Source organism: Durio zibethinus, chromosome 9 (genome assembly GCF_047325235.1).
Source record: "Durio zibethinus cultivar Kanyao isolate XHJ-2024 chromosome 9, ASM4732523v1, whole genome shotgun sequence".
In the NCBI taxonomy this organism is placed as follows: Eukaryota; Viridiplantae; Streptophyta; class Magnoliopsida; order Malvales; family Malvaceae; genus Durio; species Durio zibethinus.
In genome coordinates this window covers 24,288,243-24,307,756 of record NC_143170.1, presented here as the reverse complement: position 1 = coordinate 24,307,756, position 19,514 = coordinate 24,288,243, and the positions used below count along the sequence as shown (strand labels likewise).

General features: G+C 28.0%; 1 pseudogene across 1 annotated transcript; it reads left to right on the top strand.

Annotated features, from left to right (window-relative positions):
- Positions 1-8,513: 8,513 nt before the first annotated feature.
- Positions 8,514-14,548, top strand: LOC111312059 (aminoaldehyde dehydrogenase 2, peroxisomal-like; annotated as a pseudogene). The gene is made up of 15 exons (XR_016345198.1): positions 8,514-8,699; positions 8,832-8,974; positions 10,249-10,329; positions 10,407-10,555; positions 10,983-11,075; positions 11,205-11,328; positions 11,459-11,524; positions 11,634-11,700; positions 11,903-11,979; positions 12,882-12,995; positions 13,317-13,393; positions 13,473-13,624; positions 13,785-13,845; positions 14,097-14,203; positions 14,335-14,548. The product of XR_016345198.1 is annotated as an aminoaldehyde dehydrogenase 2, peroxisomal-like (transcript).
- The last annotated feature ends 4,966 nt before the right edge of the window (positions 14,549-19,514 follow it).

The following is a 19,514-nucleotide window of genomic DNA, read 5'->3' as shown; positions in this document are numbered from 1 at the left end:
ATCCATAATAAGAACAAGACATTTTGAATTTTTATGACCGGCTCTAGATTTTACTAAAAATTTAAAAAAATCACTATTAAATTAGAAAAAATGACTAAAGATCTTACGTTTTTCATTCATAGATCAATATGTGTACTACTAAATTTAAAAACAAATTTCATTTTAAAACTTTTGCTACATCTAAGGTATCTATATGTATGTAAACTCATGTTTTGTTTAGTGTTATTAGATTTGGTATCTAATTACTAAAAAATTTATTGAAGCTATAGCTAAGGAGTTGAGTTAAAGATTGAATGTGAAAGTAAATTTGTAAAACATGTGGGCTTTCTCTTAGCTTTATACTTGGAAATAATGCCTATACTTGTATTTTAGTTCAACTCATATATGTCTTAAATTCTAAAGTTAAGAAGAGATGATAATAAGAAGCATATAATTGGTATCCAACATAGTAATACTTTTCATCTTTTTAGTTGGATTAGCACACCTTATAAGAGGATTTACATAGAATTGGAATACCTTATAAAAGGATTTATATAGAATTGGCATACTTATAATTAACTAACTAAATGTACTTAATATATATATTTAGAGTCAAGATGGAAAATTTCATACACATGTATAGAAAAAAATGGCAACACAAGCATATAAATGGTATTTAGCACTACAATGCCTAAATATAAGCTTATTATTACAATTAAAATAAGGTTTTTCATTACATAAGTTGTTAATCTAGTTAATCTTAAGTTAATAGTTGTTAAAAAAATCGTTTGGTCAATTATGAGTGGATTGCTTAGCACTTCTATACTAGGACTATTTAAGACCATTTAACATAGAGATTTTGTTGTAAATTCTAAAATTAAAGAATCAAGGAGACTAAGCATTGAAAAATTAAAAGTCAAACATTCTAGGACATTTTATCATGTCAAATGACTATGCAAAAATTTAAAATAAACCACTTATGAAGCTCTTAACATGCCTTATTTGTATACACCTTTACAGAGAAACAACTATTATTTGTGTTTGCCTTCATACATGTAAGTTTTGACCAAAGTTTATTTTTCTTCATTGGTTGCATGCTTTCACTACTCCATATCTGAGGTAAACAATTAGAAATTTGGTTTATATCTTTCAAAGTTTGGGGGTTTTAAAGATTCATCGATACCAGTTGTAAAGAAAATTCAATTTTATGTATCATCTTAAACTTTTACAAGCTTCTAAAAACTTTGCTCAACCAGTTTAAGTAGCATAACATTAAGTTATATGCATCAAAATTATTTTAACTATTACTTTTTACATTCTTTTATTGTGAAACCAACTGAAAATACTTTTTTTTTAGAATTTTGGCATCCTTTTTCTTCATTAATTTGAAATTTAGTTTACAAATATGCTTCAAAAAAATCTTTTTTAAAATCTTTTGAAAAATCCCTTTTTAAGATGATTTCTATATTTTGGAGTTTTCTGTTCGTTTAATGGCAACTATACTCTTACTTTAAAACTACTTATAAAATAATACACATCGATATTGGTATGAATGGACTAACTTTATAATTATTGGACTAATTTGTATAAGCTTAAGTTTGAGAAATTCAAATGAAAAAAGTAAATGATAAAGATTCTAGAAATGAGCACTCATCAAACTCATTAACCACTCATATCAAATTTCATTTATATGAGAAAGACACTCACAATGTGGTAGTGATATGTTTAATTCCTTGATATTCAATTAAATTGTGTCTTGTAGTTTGCAAATAATGTATCTATTAAAAAAATAAGTCAATCAGTTCTGAAATGAGGCTTTCAAAGAAGCAACATGAGAGACTAATTCATTGCAAGTAAAATTTATCAACTATCAAGTTTTTGGATTGTTCAAAGTTAATTTGTTTTTTATTTTTCAAGTATTGAAATAAGGTGAAAGTGGAAATTAGTGAAGCCTTTGGTTTGAAGGTAGACACTTTCTTTTTTAACTTATTTGTCATTACCTCTAATTGTTTATACTTTACTTTTGGAATTTATTTAATGCATATTACCTCTTAAATTTTTTTACAAGCTCACAACATTTAATCCTTGATATTGGAATCTGCATGCTGAATTTGCTAATAGGATTTTTATTTTCTCTGTTTGATACTGAACTCGAACTTTTTGTTGAGTTTTTATTGCTAATAAAAATTTTAGATGAATTCAAGTCGTTTATTATTAGGCTACATGACTTAAAGTTTGATAATTGAAAATTTTTCCTTTGTTTTTTATTTTTAGTGATGCTTCATATGTTACAAAGATTATTTATTTAAGTGTTTGTTCTTCTTGTTTTTGTGCCAAAATCTTTAATGATATGGTTTTTGAGATAGATGGAAACATGGCTTTTATTATTTAACAAAACAAAAAAAAGTGAAAACATGTGATGTCTTAGTTAATGGTGTGGTATATTATGCCTTTTCATCATTGATGAAAGTTGGGAAGTAGTAAGACGTGATTTAAAATTTTAACTTAAGATGGCTTACTTTATTATTGGTATACTAATGGTAACTTTTTAAAATGAAATTAAGTCTTAGTTATTATTGTTTTCTGTTCAATTTTTAAATCTCTTGATGGAGTTGAAATAGATTATAAAAAAAGTTTTGTTATGTAACTTTCTTTGATGTCTTAACTTTTTGCAATGTAAGATAGCATAAAAATTTCTTGGACATAAACTTATCTTTAAAATATTATGCTTTGTTTATTGTTTTTATATTCTTACTATCTTGATCTTATATGGTTTGGACAATCTATATAATTCAATTACATGATACACAACTTTAACTACTTTTTGTAATTTATAGATAAATTAGTTCTATATTTATCCCATTATCATTGTAATCCACTTTTGTAAATATTCAATTATTTAGAATATTGCAATTCAATATCTTTATTTCTTTCTCCTATTGATTATCATTTCTCTAAATTTATTGTGCAACCAATCTTTAAATGCAATCATATTATATCTTTCTTATTATTTGACTATACTCTTGCAGTGAAGCACAAATACTCATCTAGTTGTTTCTAGGCTTTTCTAAGCATAACATGTCGACTTTTTCCTTATGTCTAAATGATGTGTTTTTTAGTTATGTTTGGGTTTGCTTTCCCTTTTCTTTTGTAGGAAAGAGAGATGAGAACAACATTTTTTTTATAGGAAAAAGAGATGACAGTAAAAAAAATTGGGTAAGGATGGTAAAACAAGAAAAATGAAAGAAAGATAAATTACAGTTAAAAGAATTGGGTAAGGATGGCAAAACAAAAAAAAAATGAAGGAAAGAGAGTTTTATTAGAAAAAGAGATGAGAGAAAAAAAAAAGGGGTTGAAAAGATGTAAGACAAGAAAATGAGGAAAAGAGAAAATGAAAAAAAAAAGAATGAACATGAAAGAAAATGGTTCTTATTACTGGATAAAGGAATAAGACAAACAACTATGAAAAGAAAAAAAGGTAAGGAAAAGAAAAAAGGTAATGTAGAATTTAAATATTTTAAATAAGATTTTTTTAATTTATTAATTTTTTAAATTGTTAACTTTTAAAAATTTTAAATTAGTTTTACATGATCAGGCCAAAAAAATGCAAGACATAAGTTTTATTATTTTTTATTTTTAAATTAAATTTGTTGAGAGATAAATAATGAAATGTGATTATTTTTTATTGGCAAATAAAATTACAAAAAGATAAATTTTTAGTATATATTGAAAATAATATTATGGGAGATTGTTTAGTTGACATTTAGCTCTATTCAATTGGTTTGAATTTTTTTGACTTAATTAAAATAAAAATTAAAAAAAAAACATAAACAAAAAGAAGTTTCAAAAGTTTGATTAGAGTTGAATAAAAAAATTATAATTGTTATTACCCTACAATTTTTTTTTCATAGTCTCTTAAGCTTTTCCAATAATAGAGTTTGTTGATCTACATGAAACCACAACCACTAAAGCCAATGCCAATGACATTGGCCGTGGTTGGTCAAAGGTATTATATCTTAAATACCAATGCAAGACCAAGCCCAACATTGATCCCAAAAAGCCCAACATTGATCCCAAAAAGCCTAACCTTACCCGCCTATCGAAACCCTAACTAACAGTAACCCTAACACTTTCCACTCCCTCAAGCAACAATTTAAGGATCATCATCATCGGGTCTTTGAAGTTTAAAGGGTTTACACTATTGTTGCAGTTGATTCCAATGTGAAAGCAAAGCATTGCTGATTAGACCTCAATTATGTGAAGATGATGACAACAATATTGCTTTCTTGTATGTTTAAATGTTCAAATTGAAAATTTTTATCAAAGCTTAGCTTTTGGATTAATTAGATTAATGTGCTATCATCTATTTTTTTTAAGGAAATGTGATTTAAATTTTTTTAGTTTGGTTTGCATGATTATAAATGTTAAGAGTTGATTGGTTGATTTCCATTGCACCATCTTAATTTCATAGTCATGTGAGTTTCACATTTAAACTTGATTGTAAAAATTCATAATAATATACTAACTATTAAACATAAGTCTGCTAGCAATTTAATAGATTTTTTTGTCATATCATCAACTTCCACTTAATTAATATGCCAATTGATTGCTATTTATTCATGTATGAAAGTCATGTTTGTTAGGAATAGTGACTCAACTCCCATAAGAGATTTATTTGAGGTTGGTTAGATATTGCTTGATAGATAAAAAAATGACTTGCAAAAGAAAAATTCCAAGAAGAAAAGGATTTTTGATAGGCAGATGTGTATGATTATAAATAAGTAGAGTCTCCGTAGGATTAATTATGAGAAAAAAATGTAAGAGAGTTATACGATTTTATTGGATAGACATCCTATACGATTATAGGAAATTGACGTCTTTATGGCTATGTATGTTTGAGTGGACTAAAGGAGAATGAGATTGTCTATATAGGTATGGTATATAGGTGCACATGAGTATAGGTATGGTATATAGGTGCACATGAGTATGTACTTATTTGGATTGAAAATATTTCATAGGATTAGAGGAGATTAAAAGGGTTTATGAATATTAATAGTGAGTAAGCTTGAGTTGTTTTGATGTAATTATCTACAACTAGTGGATCTTTTTTCTCATCCATGGATATAGATCGGTTAGGCTAAATCATGTTAAATTGCTATCTCTTGTGTGGTTTATTGATTGTTTGATTATACTTCTATTTAGTGATGGCAACGGGTCGGGTCGAGGCGGGTTTTTGCTCGCCCTGAACCCGACCCGATTTTAAATATACAATACCCGTACCCGACCCGATAATTTTTTCATTCTTAATACCCGAACTCGACCCGACATTATATAAAATCAAACCCGACCCGACCCGAATTAATAAAATATTATTTTAAATATAAATATAAAATTAAATATATATAAAAATATAAAATTAAATATAAAATTAAAAAAATAATTTTTTTATATATATCGGGTCGGGTCGGGTTTGCTTAAAACCCGACCCCGACCCGAACCCGAAATTTTTTTTACTCTACCCGACCCGATACCCGATTTTCAAAAAAAAAAAATCGACCATAAGGGGTCGGGTCGAAACCCGACGGGTTCGGGTGATTTTGCCCTCCTTACTTCCATTGTATTGAATGTTCAATTAGCTTGGGGTTTTTTAACCCAACAAATAGTATTAAAACTAAAGGTTCAAGACATAAGAAGAAGAAAGCCTAGAGTAGCTTGATTCAAAGAATAAAATCAAGTTCATGTTTTGAATATCGATTTGCATGAAGCGTGAAGTGTGAAGACACACAGAGAAGATTGTTACAAAACTTTCATGTAGGTGTAGCCAAGTATATCTAGCATTAAGATTGATGATTTTATGAAATTTAAGTTAAAGTAGAGATTATTAGGAATAGTGACTCAAATCCCAAAAGAGATTTATTTGAGATTGATTAGATATTGCTTGATAGATAAAAAGATGACTTGTAAAAGAATATTTATATAGGGAAAGGAATTTTTGATAAGTAAGTTTATATAGTTATAAATAGTTAGAGTCTATATAGTTACTTATAAGAAAAAGATGTAAAAAAATTATAAGGTTTTATTGGATAGATATCATATAGGACTACAAAAGATTAACGTCTTTATGCAATTATGGGTGAGTATGTTTGAGTGGACTAGAGGAGAACGAGATGGTTCATATAAGTATGCGTTTGTTTGAATTGAGAACACTCCATAAGATTAAAAGAGATTGAAAGAGTCTATGAATATTAATTGTGAATAAGCTTGATTTGTTTTGGTGTAATTTTTATAACTAATAGATTTTTTTTTTATCCATAAATGTAGGTCGATAGAACTGAATCATGTTAAATTGTTATCTTTTGTATAATTTATTAATTCTTTGATTATGTTTCTGTTGTGTTAAATATTCAATTGATTTGAGGTTTTTTGGCCTAACAATGTGGTGAGTTAGAATGAATCATAAGTGATTTGTTCAACATGTGTTGTTGTGCAATTATCATAATGCCACATCATCGATTTTGAAGATGTCTAAGGTTTGTACGGAAATTTTTTAAAACGCTTTTGTTTGGTTGTTGTGAAAATATGGAATTAGGAGTTTTGTTATTTCTTTAGCTTTTTATGTATGGTTCATATGAAAATATGGAAACAAAATTATGAGTTTTTCTTGATTCTTCAATCATTTCCTTGATGAATGGCAAAATCAATATTTGAATTTGAAAAATGTCAAATTTTAAACTCATTTTTAAATCAAACTGCTGTAAGCATAAGTTTTATTTTGGTTTGTAAATTTTTTTGCAGACCACCTCTAATTTAGTTCCTTTAATAGCAAGAATGGTGGCAATTAAATTCGACTATTTCAAAATGTTGGCCTCATATGTGTTACGTATATTTTTATGTTTGAACATTTCAAGTTTCTACGTTGTTATATTTGCATGTATACCTTGAGATATATGCTTTGACAGGTTTTATATTGTATTTTATAAGGGTTATCCTCATGCTAATGTGAATTCTCAAAATAAATTTTGCTTATCTTATTGTTCATCTTAATTACGTTTAGTAGCTACCATTGTCTGAAATTTATCATCATTTCTTGATTTACATATTTTAAAGATCAAGCACATGCATTCTAAAGATAAACTCAATTAAAATCAAAGATTTTAAAGACATTAAAAATGTACCCACGATGAACATACATGTTTGGTGACTGACTTTATTTGACCTTACATCAGCTCTCTTTTTTTTTTTATTCTTATCAAAATTTTTCTTTTTCTTGCAAGAGACAGGTTACCAAGGGTAACAATAGGACTCCTTTATCATTAAGTTCCAATCGTATTATTGTGGCTCCTGTAATTCAAAATTCCCAGTATAGAGAAATTAGGATTGCAACAAATTTGTAGTTTTTCATATATTTTTACTGAAATTTTTTGGTACATTATTTCATAGTTAATTATGGATTGATAGATGTGATTGAAGTCAAATTTGTTTTTTTTTTTTCTTGAAATTCATAGGTATTAGTTATGAGTTGACAAAGTTTTGGGTTAAGAATGATAGTTGCATATCTGAGGTCTGGTGAAGGGGATTTCCTCAAATATTCCCTGCACTTTGCTTCAGAGAGTTTTATAATGCATGAGGTTTTCGTTTCCCATAAAGAATCAAGTACAGGTGCAATAATATTGGATTGGTAAATTTTTTTTTTTACTATTCAAAACACTAATTTATGTTGATTTGTAACATGTTAATTAAGTCTATTTCTTTATTGGATGATGAAGATGTTGAAGTTTATGACTAACCTCAAAGGGTAACAAGTTTTGATTATTGCAAGCAGTTATTTTCTTCCTGTTTAACGAATAAATAGTTATTGTAAACCATCAGTGAATCATCAAAACTCCCAATTTTTGGTTGCCAATGGTAAAAATTTGTCTATGTCCTTTCTCACCCAATTTCTTTAATTGGGAATACTAATACATTGTTGCGTAAGTTGATTTAATTTTTACAGATAATTTTCCTCTTGAAGTAGTGAAATGATATCTTTTATTTATATTATTAAAGAAACTATAAAAAAAATATTGTACAGATCTATGCACATATACAAATGACACGAGATATAATGATATCGCAGTGGCACATTTCCATTATCTGTAATACTGAAACTTCCTTTATTGCATAAAGAAACCTTAATTAATTATTTTTTTTAGTAATACTACAATAGCAGACGGTGGAAGAAAAAGGAGTGAAAACCAAAATAAATAAATATATATATATATATATATATATATATATATCTCAAATCTCGATGCTGGAATCCGGATGCCATGATGTCGGAGTAAGTGGTGAAGTGTGGACCCAATACAAATGATTTCCGTTCCAAAATTATAAAATATGAGATGGATAAGCATCTCTGCATGCGACTCGCCAATCATTTTGCACTATGTTATTTCCTGTAAAATTTTTGTTGTAAATATATACTAGATTTAAATAATTATTATAAAATAAAATCAAAAAAGAAAATTAATTATCTTTTATATATGCACTTATTTTTGCTTAAAACAGACAGGCCACCCCATCAACCCGCTCCTTTTGAGTTTGTGAGTGAAAACAAGGAAACTGAGTTAAAATGGCGGTCCAAGTTCCTAGTCGACAGTTGCTCATCGACGGCGAGTGGAGAGAGCCCGTTCTCAAGAAGTGGATCCCAATTATCAACCCTGCCACTGAACAGATCATCGGTTATTTTTCTTTTCGCGTTTTAGATCGAGCTTTTAGTTTTGTTGATTAGTGGTTTAATTGGGATTATTACTTGGTGATAAAGTTTTGAAGTGGGGAAAATTTTGAGGTTTCATGTTTTTTCTTTTGTTCAGGTGATATTCCAGCAGCTACTACTGAAGATGTGGAGCTTGCTGTGGCTGCTGCTCGGAGAGCTCTTTCTAGAAACAAAGGCAAGGATTGGGCTTCAGCTTCTGGCGCTGTCCGTGCCAAGTACTTACGTGCCATCGCCGCTAAGGTAAATATTCATTAAACTTATCTAGTTATATAGGATAATTTAGAATAATTTACTTCATTTTGAAAGTCCAAATCATGTTACCGAGGATATGGTCCTTGAATAGGGTGCAGGGACACAATGTTATCCATATTGCGACCCCACGTAGTGAGAAAAGGCTTTAGTTGTTGTTAACTTGTGTTATTCTTGGTGTAGGGATCACTCGACTAAAGTACATAGCCCATGTGGTGTATGGTGATTACTGAGAATAGTTACTCAAATCTCAAAACAAATTTGTTTGAGATTGATTAGATATTGCTTGATGAACTAAAAGACTTGCAGAAAAAAAATTCTAAAAGTAAAAGGATTTTTGATAAGCAAGTTTGTATGCTTATAAATAGATTGAGTCTCTATAGTGTTAGGTATGAGAAAAAATGTAAGAGTTGTAGGGTTTTATGGGATAGACAGTTTGAATGTTTATGAATGTATGTTTGAATGTTTGTCAGTAGACTAGAGGAGATTGAAATGGTCCACATTGTATGGTACATGAGTGCACATAGGTATGTGTTCATTTAGGTTGAGAATACTCCATATCACTAGAGGAGATTGAGAGGTTATATGGGTATTAAAAATGAGCGAGATTGATTTGATATATGTTTTTAATTTTCTACAACTAATGGAACTTTTTTCTCATCTATAGACGTAAGTCAGTTGCGTCGAACCACAAATTACTGTCTCTTGTGTAATTGATTGATTGTTTGATTTTGCTTTCGCTAGTGTGAATGTTTAATTGGATTGGGGCTTTTCGCCCAACACTGATATCTCCAGAATTGGCATAGCAGTGAGTTATGCCGAAAATTATGACTTGCTGCATTCATGTCCTTAGATTTCTATTCATTTGGTTAGATCAAATGGTTCAGGCAGTAGCAATAAAGTTTGGGTATATCTTCTTTGAGTTGTTATTTGGTTAACTATTTCATTGCAATGAAATATGCAAATACAGTCAAGTTTTTCTTTTCTGTTGGTGGCCTTGTTAGCTAATGTAGTGGAGAGTAAGGCAGAGAGAAATAACATTGGTGATGACTAAACGTTCTATTTAAACTAAATCGATGATGATGACTTTTGCAAATGAAGAAGTAAAATTATTTTCTTTAAAAGAATCATATTGCAGTTTTTTCTTGTAACAGGATATCCTAGCATTTCTTTCAGTTTCTTTTTTTTTTTTTTAATATTTTCATCTTTGAATTGGTTGTGTTGGCTCAATTGTGATGTGTTAGTTTTTTTTTTTAATGGTCCAGATAACTGAGAGAAAATCTGAATTAGCAAAGCTTGAAGCAATTGATTGTGGGAAACCACTTGACGAAGCAGCTTGGGACATTGTATGCTTGTAACACTGATGAAGGTTCTATGGTTCAGTATTTGGTATATTTTCTCACCTGTTCATTCATTTTATCAGGATGATGTTGCTGGATGTTTTGAGTACTATGCAGACCTTGCTGAAGGTTTAGATGCAAAGCAAAAGGCTCCTGTCTCTCTTCCAATGGAGTCATTTAAGAGTTATGTGCTTAAGGAACCAATTGGGGTTGTTGGATTGATTACTGCATGGTACCATCTTCCTCTTATTTTGTAGTTCTTTGTGTAAATGGAGTATAACTATTTCTAAATATCATCATTCACTGGCACTGCTGTGCTCTCAGTTCTACCAATACGAGTAAAGATCTTGTCCTATTCTTAGGTTTGCTTGTATCTTATCAAAGTTAATTGTATACATTGTAAAAAAATTTTTTTTCATGTTATATGAATGGGCAGCTTGGTTACACAAAACTAGGCATGTGTATTAATTTTTCCTTTTATGGTAATTGGAAAATAGTTTTCCTAGTTGCAAGTTAAAATTAGTTACATTTGCAGGCTTTATTGTTGCATTTGATGTTATAATCGTTCATATCAATTAATTGGACTCATGCATTGGTGGGTGACTTGAAGACTCTTAATAATGGCTTTTTTGGATTGTTGTTTTTCTTCTGTTTTGAAGGAATTACCCACTACTGATGGCTGCATGGAAAGTAGCTCCTGCATTGGCTGCAGGTTGTGCTGCAATACTGAAGCCTTCTATGTCGGCATCTATGTACATTCTCAACTGAGTTGCAGTAGTTTGTTAATTTTTCAATTTTTATGAAATTTTAAGACTGTTGGTTTACATTTTGTATTTGGGATCAACAATGCTGCTCGTGATGCATGCATCTTGTTTTTCCAGCACCTGTTTGGAGCTGGCTGAAATATGCAGGGAGGTTGGTCTTCCTCATGGTGTCCTGAATATTTTGACTGGACTGGGCCCTGAAGCTGGTGCTCCTTTGGCATCTCATCCCAACGTTGACAAGGTTTACTTGACTTTATTTCATTGAAGCTTTTCCATGAACTTGAATTAGGAATGCTTGCTGATTTCAGTTATTGACTATTCTAAGATAAATATCAACAGTTGCTGAAGTTCTAATAGTTTGTGTTAAACAGATTGCCTTTACTGGAAGCACTGCAACAGGGAGTAGGATAATGACAGCAGCAGCTCAAATGGTCAAGGTATATTAAGTTCTTAGAACCAAAACTTAAAACTTTTTTCCTTTTCTCTCATTTTGTTGTCATAGTCACTTTTGTCTGTGCATAAAATTTCATGTACTTTCTCTGACAACCTGTTTCTTTAGAGCTTGGTGGGAAAAGCCCTATCATTGTGTTTGACGATGTTGATCTTGACAAGGGTTAGTGTCATATGAATTACAATTTAATAGATGTGTTTCCAATGTTCCTCATACAACTGGACTTGTTTCAGAAACAATTTGTTCAAAATATCAGGTTTCTGAAACCTATCATGTTAGAAAAACTATTCTACATGCTGGAATTTTTTTTTACTGACTTCATTTTTATGAATTTTTTTATTGAAATTCTTGGTGATTTTAATAGCTGCTGAATGGACTGCATTTGGTTGCTTCTGGACAAATGGGCAGATCTGCAGTGCAACATCCCGTCTTATTGTACATGTAAGTTGCTTGACCGCACTGTTTGCTCTTTCTTCATACAGTTTTTGAATACTCTGTTCATCATTCCATATTATTTTTTGGTTCAATATATGGAAGGGGAATCAGGAATGTCTGTAGTAATCTGAAACTAGGTTATGATACACCACGTGCCATGCAATTTGGTTCAGCTCCAAGCATGATGTGAACCAAAACCAGTTTACCTACAAACTGGTATAACTAACCACTTTCTACAGTAAGCACATCAACTTAGAAGGGCTCCTTAGAGCGTGTTGTTGTGGAAATAAGATAACCTAGCGATTTAACCTCCCATAGACCCCAATCTAAATTGTCAAAAACCTAATATGAGGTCAGCCATTGAACTGGACAGACTATTTGAGGAACACACTTGACAAAAGGAAAAAAAAAATGTCTGTGGTTCAGAACTATCATAATTCTGCTGTTCAACTAATTGGCTATTAAATCGAAAAGGTTAGTAAGGGCAGTAATCACAACTTTATGCACCTTTCACCTCCCTACATGTTTTATCAATGTTTATTTCCCTAGCAAACAGTGTTCCAATGTGAACATACCTCTTTATTGTCCGGCTGTTCTGCTGTTAAATTTGGGGCTATGGGCTTAAACATCACATTCAATGGCAATGGCAAATGCTGAAATTCTTTCCGGTCTTATGGTATTTCTTTTTGGAAGACATATTTTCTCATTCCTAATACAGTGAACAAGAGCTGGAAATCACTCTTGTATTTTACAATAGATAAACGAGCTTTTTTATAATGCCTTGCCTGCTGTAATCTCATATAGATCCACTAGAGAGAACTTTATTTAATCGGTAGTCTATCCTTGTCCCTTTTTCCTTTTCTTGTTTCCATCTTCTCATTATGGAAATGTTCATTTAAATATCTCAGGAAAGCATTGAAAAAGAATTTCTGGACAGGCTTGTGAAATGGACTAAAAACATTAAGATTTCGGATCCCTTAGAGGAAGGCTGCAGGCTTGGCCCCATTGTTAGCAGAGGGCAGGTAAGAATGCACTTTGCGCACTATGTATAATTGTTCGTCCTTTCTTTTCCTTCTATTGGAATGGGGAGCAGGGTCAGTAAGAGATTTTAAATTCTGCAGCAATAACCTGCTTCACCATCCTTCCTTTCCTCCCATTTATGCTTTGTGTTAAATCCACTATGGTATGTTATATTCTCCATTGTTTCTATGGTTCTCTTCATAGTTCTTGGCGTAAGAGATATAGCTAGTGAATTTATAAATCCGGTTGATTTGGCTTATTAAAGTTTCTTGATTATAGCTGCCAAATATTGTACTTGCTAAAATTTAATTCATTGACCGCAGTATGAGAAAGTATTGAAATTCATCTCAAGTGCTAAGAGTGAGGGGCGACCATTCTATGTGGTGGAGTTTGTCCTGAGGTACCTGCTGCTTATTATTTGCACAATTTCTCCTTCTAAACTTGTCACCTTCTCTTATATATTTGACAATATTTTGCAGCATTTAAAGAAGGGTTTTTTTGTTGAACCAACTATAATAACGGATGTGACAACTTCCATGCAAATCTGGAGAGAAGAAGTTTTTGGACCTGTTCTTTGTGTTGAAACATTTAGTATGGAAGAGGAAGCCCTTGAACTGGCAAATGACACCCAGTAAGTCCCTGAATTTTCTTGTTGTTGAAGTGCGGTAAATTTATATTGTCTGGATAATTCCATGAAATATCTTTAATTTTTTGGGGTCTTTTCATGATTTATTTCCCTTCCCTTTCTAGTTTCAGCGTAGAGAATGATTTTTTTTCTTTCTAATTACCAGTTATGGCTTGGGTGCTGCTGTGATATCAAAAGACCTGGAAAGATGTGATCGTGTTAGCAAGGTGAGAGTTGCTTCTAATTTTTTTGGTACAAAGGAGGATATAATCTGGGGATAAGAGAAGGAGTTGTAGGTATTGGGATTTGAATCCAAACTTGCTGACCTTTTAAGAGTGACTACATGAACTACTTAGACTCTGGATTCAGATTTGCTTGTAATTTGAAATAGAAATTTTTAGCTATTATGCAACTTAAGTGATGTCGTAAATAGTTGTAGTTTTTTAGTGAATTATTTGTCTTGTCTCATGTTTTGCAGGCTCTTCAAGCAGGCATTGTGTGGATCAGTTGTTCACAGCCATGCTTCTGTCAAGCTCCATGGGGAGGCAACAAACGCAGTGGTTTTGGACGTGAACTAGGGGAATGGTATTACCCCCCTTATCCAAATTATAGCATAACAATGTTTATGTTTCTTATATCAAGCAAAAAAGGGTCATGGACAATTGTTGCAACTGGTTCTAACAGCTTTGTTGGTTTTTGGTGGCTTTTTTCCACAGGGGTCTCGACAATTACCTGAGCGTGAAGCAGGTCACACGGTATGTCTCTGATGAACCTTGGGGATGGTATAGCTCTCCATCAAAGCTGTGAGAGTTATCCTCGATATGATAGAAATAAAACCATTGCAGATGTATTGTGAGCTATGTAGTGAACTGAAGATTGTTATTCATAATATAATTTAAAAATTAGAGGAAATAGTCTGTTGGTTCATTATCTTTTCTTGTATTAGCTGATTAAGTTGGGGCGGATAATCCTCATTGGTCTTGGTAGGCCCAAGTAGGGGTTGCCCAATGCCGATATACTCATCCCAGAATTAGCCGGCTACTTGGTCATCATACCAACAGCCATCCTTCGGGGAAACACAGTTCATCCCTGAGCTGTGTATAAATAATGCAAACGAGTCCGACGATTATAGAAATTATTGTCTATGCCGTTCCTTTGGAAACACCAATTATGTTTTCGATAAAAACAACATAAGATAATATTTTTATACAACAACTATCAATAGGTTCTAAGTTTTTCAGCAATATTTAAACCATTTATTTCCTCAAAATATAAAGCTCGATGAAATCAGAATTTAGTTGTCTTTGCAGTTTAAATTCTAATATCTATAATCTTTTTCCCTTTCTCTTTTTTATATTATGACTTATTTTATAAAAAACCTTAAATAGCGATGAAAGAATACTTTAAATTTTTAAATTACAAACATTTAAAGCAAAAATAAGATAGTATATATGACTAGTATTACAAACAAATTAACTACTGCAAAAAAGAATTTGTCTTAATGATAAAGAAGATTCTTGAAATTACAAGTTCACATGTTAAATATTTCTCAGCAAAAATTAACAGTTGCAAATTATTTTGAATAAAATTGTAATGGATTTTCGTAATATAAATGAAGTAGTTTCCAGAGCTTTTAACATCACGCAATTACGATACTCATTTGACGAATAATAGTAGTGACATGATCTCCTTTTTCTTTTTCTTCAACGATGACCAAGTCACAAAAATTGACAGCAATTAGGCGAAATATCCATGTGTTGCCGTGAATTAAAATTTTTTTATTTTTATTTATTAATTATTTTTTAAATTTTATCTTATTAAAAAAATAAAAAGATAAAAGTAATATAAAGATGGTACATAAATATCTAAATTGAATTCCTATTCTTATTAAATATATCTAATAAAAAAATTATAAAATTATAACAAGTAAAAAATTAAAAAAATCATAAAAGATGTCACATGAAAACTATCATTGAATTAAAAATATTAATTTTTTAAATTAAAATATAAAATAATTATAAAATATATATTTTATATATACCCAGGCAACATTAACAGAAAAAAAAAAAGATAAAAATTAAATTGTCATGTGATATTAGTAATGATGAATTTTTGTAAAAAAATTTATATCATTGATTTTTTTTTTAAAAATTTGAATATGACATAACACCTCTTCTATTTTTTTTTTCAAAAAAATATTAAATTAATAAATAATAATAATAAATTAAATATTTTTAATAATAATATCAAATAGATACAATATTTAAAAAGCATTTATTAAATAGAAAAATATTGAAGAAACATTACATGCACATCTAATAACTAAATTTTGGTAATATGATACCGACTATTTGGGTTGCCACATGTCATGCCTTGGTTTTTTTTTAATTTTTTAGTTTTTTCTTTTTACTTTTAAAATATTTAATAATTATTTATTTTAAATTATAAAAAATACATATTTAAAAGATTGTATTTTATATGTAGGATCCATTTATATTAATTTTTCTTGTTTTTTGCTTTTTATTCTTTTTATTTTTTTTTCTTTTTAAATAAAAAATATTTAATAGATTTTTTTTAAAAATCGATTTTTTGGACCTACTTGAGTACCGTAAAATCAATAATACCATTCTTCTTGCTATTGCGTGCCGTTTCTAGTTTTCTTTATATATAAATCTTTTACTTACTTTCTTTTTTTGGGCTTTTTTAACCTTTCCTTTTAAATTATCTTGTGAATGTATTTTAAAATTATAAAAAGTATATATTTCTTATAGATTTATTTTTAATGTTTGGGATCTCTTATATCAAACCTTTTTTTTTTTTACTTTTTCTTATTTACTCTTTTTATTTTTTTCATTTTTAAATTTAAAAAATATTTTTTTTGATTTTATTTTTTTTGTAAGACTTATTTGATATTATGTCACATTTTTTTTCAATTTAATAGTTTTTAAAAATATATATTTACGAATGTATCATCGTTATATGTGGATTTTTTTTTTTTTGATGTATAGTTTGACTTAAAATGTGCCACATGGTCCATTCTTGCTTTTTTCACTTTTTCCGTTCTATTTTGTTTTCTGATTTTTTTTCTTTTTATATCTAATTAATTTTTTTAGATATAAAAAATATATTTTTTAAAGATTTTATTTTTTTTAGATCCATTTATATCAATTTTTTCTTTTTTCCTTTTTACGCTTCTTTTTCTTTTCTTTTTAAAAATATTTAATAAATATTTTTATTTTATTTTTTGAGTGATAATATCAAAGGTCTGACATGTATTTTTTATTTTTTTATATATTTAATAAATAATTTTTAGATTTTAATCTTTTTGTGATACCTACGTGATATTAAAGTTATGCCACATGTTACTTTATTTTTTTTTTTTTCACTTTTACTTATATTATTTCTTTTCTATTTATAACATATGGTATTTTACGAAAACTAATTTTAAGCCTATATTATGCAAAGGCAAACAAATCAATTATATATTTTTAGATATATTATTATTTAAAAAGTAAAGAATTACTTATTAAAAATCAATTTTTTTATCTTAAAAAATAGTATATTTATAATTTTGATAAAAAATTATAATTTCATAATAATATATAATGTTAGAACTCTCATTTTGCAATATATGTGGCATACATATATATATATATGTATATATGTTTATGTATATGAAGAGAGATTAATTTATACAAATATAAAACCTTTTAGTTTTATATTTTTTTTAAGCATTGATTTTAATAGATATAAAACATGCCCTTAAATTTTTTTTTTACTTTTTTTTCTCATCCTTTAGATCTATTAAAATCAATAATCCAAAAAAAATGTAAAAAGGTGTAAAAACCTTTTTGATGTAACTTAATCATTTCTATGTGTGTGTGTGTGTCTTATATATATATATATATATATATATATATATATATATATATATATATATATAATGATAAACATAGAAGAACTTAACCACTTGGTATCTATAAATTAGTAATTTAATATTCATACTTATTTAATCTTTATTATAAATTTATAATTTAATAGATACAATTGAATTATCTAACTTTTTATCTCTAAAAATACAAATAAATTCTCAAAAGAAATTAAAATAAAAACAATTGTAATGTATTAAAACAAATACCATATTTATTTGATTAGTGAATTTTTAATCAAAATTAGTATTTGATTGACCTAATTAAGAAAATCATTGAAAATTTTAAGTCAACATACGATTATAAGAAAGAAAATCATTGGAAATGAAAAACAATTACTTATTTTAAGGTTTCATTGTTTTTTTTTTTCAAAATTAAAAAAGTTGTCCAAAATATATCACAAATGCAATTTTTTATTTACATTTATTAGAGAAATTATAACAATAAAATATAACAAATTTAATAGAATTTAACTGGATAAGAAAAGGAATTGTTTTGATGCATAATTGACAATATATTTATAGTATGTGCAATTGTATGAATTGAAATATAAAAATTAGAATACAAATATTGTAAAAAAAGAAAGTGCATAATAAAATGTTACATATAAAATTATATTGAATCAATGTTTTTTAATTATTTAATGAAAATAAGAATATCACTTACCTTAAAACCTGTATAACTTATATTTTAATATACCATAAAATTAAAAATAAAGAGTTACTTTCGTCTTTTAACAATTTCTATTAATAATAAATTTTATTTAATTATTTATTATGTATCATGTTGGATATTAAATAGCAAACTTGTCTAAATTATTATTTTTAAAATTTTTAAAATTTTTAAATCATCAAACAATGATGCATATATTAGAAAATATATTTTAACACACAATATATTTCTTATTTAATTATTTTATTCAATAATAACTGAACTAACCATGACCAAATAGTTTATCATGACAAAATTGTTGACAAAAGTATCTATTCATGGTATAAGTAAAAGCAATTAACATCTTAATTTAAAAATTATGCTATTGTACCAAAAAAAATTATGTTGTTAATTCATGCAAAGCAAATTAAATAGAATATATATGATAGAATAAAATCACATATATTAAACGTAAATAAACATGATATTTGAAAAAAACTACAAATAAATGGTAAAATCGTAAAGCAAAAGAAAAAAAATCTATGTTTTTAGCTCTTGTAAAATTTAGAATAATTTAAGTAAATCAATTATAATGAATTATTTAATTATCAGTATGTTTTTAGCTTTTATTCTGAAAATTCTACATTTTATATTTTAAAATTTAAAACTTTTGATTAATAGTAAATTATACCTTCAAATTAAGATTTTTTATATGATAATTAATTATTTGTATTATGATTCCTAAAAAATAACACCTATATAGTATATAGTGAAAAATATGTTTAAAAATAATTAAGGTTTTATTTTTATTTGAATTGTTGATATTAAATGATTTATATATTTATTTACATTGAGTAGTTGGAATGTCAATGCAAAAAGTAGTGGACAATGAAAACCTATTCATATCTCAAAAAGTAGAATCGAATATTGAAAAATGAATATTTTTTACATAAATGTAATTCAAAGTTGAATATTTATAATCGGAAAAGGTCTTAACAAAATTATTCTATATATTAATGATGGCAATTAAACTTTTATTACCTTCTTTATAATTTTAATTGAAAATGATTTAAGACAAATAAAATAAATTTGTTTAGTTTAATAAAATGCATTTTATAAAGAACACATGTCAATTTTTAGATTATCCACATATCAAAAATGTAGATTATCCATATCAAATTGTTTCCTTTTTGTTAAAGGTTTAAGCTTTTATATATTTATACAAAATTACTATAAAACTCTTATTAAATTACATATTAAATTAATGACATAAAACTTAACTACATATTAAATTACTATAATAAAAAATAAAAAAT